Source organism: Eurosta solidaginis, chromosome 3, assembly GCF_040869045.1.
Source record: "Eurosta solidaginis isolate ZX-2024a chromosome 3, ASM4086904v1, whole genome shotgun sequence".
In the NCBI taxonomy this organism is placed as follows: Eukaryota; Metazoa; Arthropoda; class Insecta; order Diptera; family Tephritidae; genus Eurosta; species Eurosta solidaginis.
The window spans coordinates 122,524,701-122,532,788 of record NC_090321.1 but is presented as its reverse complement, the minus strand read 5'-3'; the positions used below and the strand labels follow the sequence as shown (position 1 = coordinate 122,532,788).

At 41.9% G+C, this 8,088-nt stretch overlaps 1 long non-coding RNA gene across 4 annotated transcripts; it reads right to left on the bottom strand.

Annotated features, from left to right (window-relative positions):
- Window positions 1-511: 511 nt before the first annotated feature.
- LOC137246626 (uncharacterized) lies at window positions 512-3,117 on the bottom strand. 4 transcript variants are annotated; one of them, XR_010951611.1, is made up of 4 exons: window positions 2,232-3,117; window positions 1,215-2,166; window positions 900-1,139; window positions 512-826 (listed from the first exon to the last, which is right to left on the bottom strand). It is a non-coding gene; the product is annotated as an uncharacterized lncRNA (long non-coding RNA). The 4 variants fall into 4 exon arrangements; XR_010951610.1 differs by having other exon boundaries at window positions 1,215-2,781; window positions 2,873-3,117; XR_010951612.1 differs by having other exon boundaries at window positions 896-1,139; window positions 1,215-3,117.
- Window positions 3,118-8,088: the final 4,971 nt, after the last annotated feature.

Here is an 8,088-nt window from a genome sequence, read left to right as displayed (position 1 = left end):
AAAAAACACAAAAAAAAGGTCATGGTGGGTCAGAGCAATTACAATTCGCACACTGTAGACCTAAGAATCTCTTATCTGAGTGGGACTATATTCCCAGCTGTTTATTAACTGTGATGCACTACCAAATTACAAACTACTTACAGAATATGTGTTTTCTTACCCCACACGCCACTTGATTCCTTCTCTATTCCTCTCGCGGACGTAGAGGAGTTCTTAAAGCACGATAAGGTGCAGCGAAGCACGTTGTTCCGTCGTCACAAATTCGCTTTATACATGATCATAATTTTAACCGATGAGATGTTTCTTCCGCAGCATTGTCAGACACGAAATTATTGCGCACAAATATCAATAAGCGATCTGGAAAAGTGGCCAAAGATTATTTAGCTGAATGTTCCTTAGACAGTTACTCGCTTACGCTTGAAACTGGAGCTGACAAGATCGAACCCAGGAAATTATTTATAGCCTCCAAATTGGTGATGTTGTCGTGCAGTAGTAAGTTACAATGATTAGGCCCTGCTGTGCAAGAGTGCGCACCTTGGAGAATCGTTCTGCATATGCATATCGACAAGGGAAGCGCACAGCGCCATTATAGAATTAAGCACAACTGGCAAAACTCGTAGTATATTACGCAAACGTATTAAATCTGCGTCAGCATCATAGTCTACATAGGTGGGCCGGGTTAACTATAATGCCGGATATAGATTGTGCATATGTAGCATCGTGCTCTCGTGGCTTGTATTGCCTACCAAAGGTCCATAGCAGTATACCAAACCATCCAGTTCCTTTCGGTAAAGCGAAGCCGCAGAGAGAATTTGATTCATGTCACCTGAAACGAAAAAAAAAAAAGTACTGAGAAGAAAAGTAAAAAAAAAAAAAAAATTCGAGGAGAATTCACCTACGGCGTCTTTTTCTTAATGAAAATCCAAATGCTTTCAAGCACCAATTTTATTATCCCTTCGCGGCAGCTCGCTTTCTTAGTGCCATTATTATCCGGCATTTCTTGTTCGGATACTTCGATTTCACGCCGACGAAATCCATGTCAGGCCAACTGTGAAGTGATCAATCGTATATGATGATGGTAGGTCCACACCTTGATGGTAGAGTCCATGCTTGCCATAATAAGCCAACGAGTATCTGGACTAGAGGAAATATCATTCAATTCCGTTACCAAACGCTTTTCCTCAATATTCCAAATATTCAACATACTCACATACCAGTTGACTAATTGTTTGCTGGTTAGCTTTATCCTTGATTTCTGTTCCAATAGCATATGTTTAGAGCGTTCAGCTCGTTTTCAAAAGCTCGTTCACAGTGTGGTGTTTCCGGCCGGAGTTGCAATGTTGCTCCTCCCTATGCTGCTTCAACTCTGATTCGGATTTACATGCGCATACACAATTTGAACAATTAAAAACTCTATGCTCTTTTTCATGTATCGAGTAGTTGCTGCGACGTTTAAAGTCCTCTAGGCTTTGCCTTGTAATAACATTGATGTACCGCGCATCAGCTTTGCACAGAGACGGCACCACATTTGCAAATTATCCACTTGCCACACAAAATTGGATCAGAGCATATAGCTGAACTGACGGGCATATTAAGTCCAGCTACCTGTTGCATTGGAACCCAAGATATTTCCGGATAAACGTTTATAAAACAATTACTTTTGTGTTTCAACCATTTACATCACAAATCACCTACGGAAACGGACTCGTTGTAAATCGCCGGGGGCCTATAAGTAGTAAAGTTTTGACGCCACCACATCCCTCTTTACTATTTTGCAACTCATTCTCATCTAAACTTTTAACAATTTCAAGCAGACGCAAAGCGTTTCCGCATTGCCATCTATTCGCTTCATCGGTTTTTCAGGCAATATGATTGCAGCTGATAATAGTTTTTGAAATCTTTTCAAAACTAATGCACCTATAATTTTTTTATTAATTTAGTACAATTTCGTACTACCTCATTCCTATCACGCAACTTAATGTCAACTGCTGACAGACCGTTACCACATTTTATACGCTCTTCTTCAACACGTTTGCAATCTCTTCTAGCGTTATAGAAGTCGTCCCTAGAATATGTGCGTTCGAATCCTACTAATGCTAAACGCTTTGTACTGGGGATTTTTAAGCGATCTTTAAGCGTCGCACATCCGCATTTTTGAGAAAGCGTCTGTAAATAAGCATAGAAATCTTTTTATACACTGCTGCCAGTACTGCGCCGTTGAAATTTTGCACCTGACAATTCATAAGCACTACATGGCAGCAAAAGGTAAAAGCTTCTTGTTGCTGCAAAAATGGGTACCCATGGTGAAAGTTCATCAGAGTGATTACCAATAACCCAATCAACATCTTCAGTTGCTGGCACTTCGAGCCAGCGGTTCAATTGTGTGCTCAATTAAAAGAATTTGTTTTTGGATAAAAAGACCATATTTTGCGTGCATTTGTCATAACCATACCCATTGTAGCCCATTCCAAAAAAAAAAAGTATCCCCCAATGATGAATGACCAAAATCAACCAACACAACGTTCTGCGTTTTTTATTCTCATCTGGTAGGTCCTGCTTGTAGAAACCATGATAGAACCTGCAAAGAGAAAGAGAAAAAGGAAGAAGCTTTTAGATAAATGCATAAATTGGCATCGCAAAGAGGTGACCACTGACGGCGCGGCCGACGCCGCAGTTGGAGCACCCCTTTACGATGCCGGTAACCTAGAAAACTAAAGAAAAAAGGGAAAACGATACATCAAACCCATCTGCTCCATCTCCTGGATCCCCATCACCAATCACCTGAAAATAAACAAAAAATGAATTAAAACTCTGAAATAACATAAGAAATATTTATTTAAGCAAAATTATTGAAAAATATTTTACCACTTACCTTTTTGTCCGGCAACGCGTAAATTTCATATGAATTGAAGCAAAAAACGGTAAAATAAATCTTTCGATTCATTTTTTTTTGCTTCATTCTCTATACTGGAATGTTCAAACCAGTATGTATGTATGTATGATACATACAAGAAAACGAGAAACGACAGAGTTGCCATGTTACCCAACTCGACCACCCAATGGTGCGTTTCTTGTTTGCGTCTGTATAAGATTAGAGAAGACAACACAAGGTTACATCACAAGAGCAACCCCCCCCCCCCCCCCCCACGTAACTAATCAGGCCGAAATAATATGAAGTATAATACAAATCCATTTATTATTCTTTTTCTTCTTTCCAACAAATTTTAAATTAAAAATTACTTCACAGCCGTAACTGAGTGGCACAGAAACCCACTTCAGTGGCGAAGACGGCGATGAACGGAGAGCGCTGCGGACGACGCATACTGCTTGGGGCAACTCCAACACCTATACGGGTAAAATTCCATATGCCCATTTAGATGGGCAATCAAGCCGCCAAACGAACGAAGATGCCGTTGGCACACACGACATCGATACCCCCCCTGAGGCGTTGGACCCTGTGCTGGCTGCTGCTCCCACAACACGTTCTCCTGCGCCTGATGGAACTTGGCATACCAGGCGGTGGTGCTCCCGCGTAGTTTTACCACCAGAGGCGTCTGCAGGGCCCGGAGCACACAGGGCCTAACTTGCCGCAACACCTCCTCCACCGCCTGCTGCACCAACTCGTCCGGCGCGTGGCAAATGTAGGAGCCCCTCCGCCGCTCCGGGTATTGTACATCCGCCACCACCTGGATTGGCTCCTCTCCCCCAGTCTCCAAACACACGAGAAGCATTTGCATCGGTTCCATCTAAAAAAAAAAAAAAAAAAAAAAAAAACCCATTAGAAAAAACTATTAAAAATCAGTGAGGAACCCGTCATACTTACATTTAAACAGCTTGAAGATCCAAATAACAATGTGGTGAGGGTAATTTATCCACCACAATCCTGCATTCATGTATCCTGGAAAATTCCTGTTACGGGAAAACAACTGGATGGCAACCCGCAATAACCACGGCAGCTTCATTAGTGCTGTCAGACTAAGGGCGGATACCGAACATTAAATGGACAAAATAAGTACCGAAAACGACACAAAACATCACAATCGGGACTGACGCGTCTTTTGTATTTTTGCCAATACGGGCATCTACTGCAGTACCAAGCAGTCATCCATAACAAATGAATTCAAAAAAAAAAGAGGAAAACAAAACAAAAACAAACCTCTCCTTGCACAAAAAATTTAACATTTTTTTTACAAAGACATTTTTTTTGTTGTGGTTTTTTTTTTACCCTTTCCGTTTTTTTTTTTTTTTTGGGTACTGTTTTCTGGCTGGGGGCAGGACTTGTTGTTTTTCAACAACAAATATCACAAAAGGTCATTATAAGGGCTCGGTACAAAAACAATCCGGGTCCCGAAATAAAAGAATCCCGACACGACAAAATCCCGAAATGGGAAAAGTCAACTGTTTCTACCGGCCTAGTGTGCTACTGCCCCAGTGACCTAGTTTTTTTTCAAGGGCAAGCAAATACATATATGTATATATATACTCGCACACCACAAATTCACCATACCAGCTGTCAGCTAACCAAGAAATACACGACAGAGTTGCATGGTACATTTAGCATAATGGTACGCGCAGATAGAACGCGTCGCGGAGAACGCATCGCCAATCTGCAAATTTATGTCAGGTGAACGTAAATAACGCATCTCTGCTTGGTAAGAATTGTATTTAATAATATGCTTCGCAATATGCACTTGATTCATCTATTTTGACATACGTCTTGTAATAAAACACCGCCGTTTCACCCAACCAACTTCACGGTCACTCGCCATGGCACATCAAAAGATGCCACACCTCCTCCAACAAAAAAGGCAGTCGCCCCGAGAGCGACACGATACTTTAGACGCTGGAACGGAGACCTCGGCCTCTTCGTCCAGCCAAAAAAAAAACCTAAACAAAAATAATGCGAGTCTGGAACGGAGACTTCGGCCTCTTCGTCCAACCAAACAAAAATAATGCGAATCTGGAACGGAGACCGCGGCCTCTCCGTCCAACAAAAAAAATTTTGCCAGTCTGGAACGGAGACCTCGGCCTCTTCGTCCAGCACGATTGACCTGCTACGTCATATAACTTCATGGATTCTATATATATCTAAGAATTATGTATAACCAAAGGCAAGAAATATTCACTTTCCTCCACTTCTAATGTTTATTTTTCATCCTAGCTTAGGTGGCATGCTAAGCAAGTCGGAAAGGATTCCCGGCCATTTTGCATCGCAGACGAACTCCTCATTTAGATTAAGTTTAGTGTGTAAGTCTTATAATAATTTTTCTCGTTTCAGCGGAGGTCATTGGCGGAAAACGATGTTGCGTATCGCAAGGGGGGCCGGCATGTTTAGGCAGGATGCCTAACTTTTCCGCATCTGATTGCGACCCCCCCCCCCCCCCCAATGCAACTCTGCAAATCGATACTCGATACTCGAATTAATTTATAACCACCCACACCATCACCCTCATGCATGTGCATGCATGTACATGCACGTGTATGTGTGCTTTTAGTCAGCACTCATGCATATGCATGTCGGGGTTGATGTGTGGGTGCCTTTCCCCTCCAAAACGGAGGATTTTGCGGGTCAACGGTTGTAGCTTGCTATACAACCGGTCTCTTGGATTCTAACAGCCAACGCGTACACATCTGCCGCCAACGATCTCTGCCGTTTATCAAAGGTAATATTATTTCCTGTATATTTAATATCTACCAATAAAAATCACAGCTATTATAACGAGAAATCTCGTCTTCTCTTATTTATTTTCAAACACACCCGTTCTTTGAGATCGACCCGGTGCGCCCACCTCTCGCAAGGATCAGACGCACCCCGGCCGAACAGGCTGGGATGAAACCGTTTCGTCTTCGACATTAGACAGGTGGAAAAATTTTACCAATACGTACAAGGATATCGACAAAATACGAATACCGCGATGGGTAGCCTTTTTTCCAACAGAAAAGGTCGAAATCCACGGGTTCTGCGACGCCTCCGAGAAAGCATATGGTGCAGCCGTGTATTTGAGAGTGGAAACCAACGACGGCATATTTGTGAGTCTGCTTTTGGCAAAAACAAGAGTAGCTCCAGTCAAAACCATCTCACTTCCTCGATTGGAACTTTGCGGAGCTGTATTATTAGCGGAGATAACCGAATCTATCTGCGCTAACCTTGATTTAGGTCAACAAAACATTCACCTGTGGACAGATTCGACAATCGTGCTGGCTTGGATACGAAAACCTCCGTGCTCATGGTCAACTTTCGTTGCGCATCGAATTACAAAAATCGTCGACAAAGTTGGAAGTTCATCATGGTATCATGTGGATTCAGGTACAAACCCAGCAGATTTAGCCAGTAGAGGAATACTAGCCGAGGATTTAGTCAACAACTCTCTGTGGTGGCAGGGTCCTTCTTGGCTCCAAGAAGAGAAGTAAAAGTGGCCAACACAAGATTTGGATTTTAACACGAATATTGAAGAAAAACGCGTACAAGCACATGCAACCGCAATTTCAAGCAATATTAATGATATTCTCGATAGGTTTTCAAATCTTCCTAGGTCTTTAAGAGTTATCTCATATATACTCAGGTTTTTTCGTAGAACTCATTCTAAAACGAAAGATTGTAGTCAACCTGAATCTTATTTAATTTCCTCAGATGAAATTAAAACTACAACAACCCGTTTAATAAAACTTGCTCAGAAGCAATATTATGGATCAGAAATTTCAAGTTTGCAATCCAAAACACCAATTGGATCTAAAAGCGAAATACTTTCGCTCACTCCATATCTTGATGAAGACGAAGTAGTGAAAACGGGTGGACGACTTGGTGCATCCAAAGATACTACCGAATCTGAACGCCATCCCATAATACTTCCGTACAATTGTAGGTTTACACGTCTGTATGTTCAATTTGTCCATGAAATGTCTCTCCATGGTGAAAACCAATTAATGCTGCGCATCATTAGAACTCAATACTGGATTCCAAAAGTTAAAACCATGATACGATACGTAATTCATAATTGTAAGATCTGCACGATCTTCAAGAAACGATCGCAAAATCAGCTCATGGGAATTCTACCTCAAGAACGCACCACATTTTCGCGTGCATTTACCAATACAGGGGTAGATTTCGCAGGGCCTTTCGATATTAAGAGTTACAGTGGGCGCGGGTGTCGTACCTCAAAGGGTTACGTTTGTCTGTTCGTTTGCTTTTCTATTAAGGCCATACATTTAGAAGCCACTAGTGATTTGAGCACTTCCTCGTTTCTAGCCGCTCTTTCAAGATTCGTAGCTAGACGAGGATGTCCAAGAAACATTTATTCGGACAATGGAACAAATTTTGTCGGTGCATCACGTGCATTAAAAACTGAATTTAAGGAATTTCTTGCCGATGCAAGAAACTAAACCCTGTCAAAATATTCCCATCAGGCATCAAATTGGCATTTCATACCAGCAGGAGCTCCACACATGGGAGGACTATGGGAAGCGGGAGTGAAAAGCTTTAAAAGCCACTTCAAAAAAGTGGCCTTAAACAACATACACACTTTTGAGGAATTTAACACATTGTTATGTAGAATTGAGTCGTGTCTCAATTCTCGCCCTCTTAGCCCTGCTTCAAATGAACAGTCTGACCTTGAGCCTCTAACACCAGGACACTTTCTGATTGGAGGACACCTATTAGCACCAGCGGAAATCAGCGTTGATGAAAATACTGCCTCAATAGTCAATCGCTGGCAGAAACTCAAGGCATTACATCAAAACTTCTGCAGAAGATGGAAATCAGAATATCTTTCGGAACTACAGAAACGGATAAAATGGAAGCATCCTAAATCAAATATGCAAGTCGGAGATATGGTGGTTATACGGGAAGACAATCTTCCTCCGTGGGGCGTGTGATAAGGTTAAACCCTGGATCAGACAACCGGGTTCGCGTTGTGGATATAAGAACTGATAGGGGGCAAGTCACAAGACCACTTGCCAAACTAATATTATTACCACCATATACCGCGGAAACCGACAACACGACAGACCCTAATATTCAGAAGTAACGCTACAATCGGAGTTACAAAATCTCCACACATAAAAAAAAAACTTCTAACCCAAACTAATCAA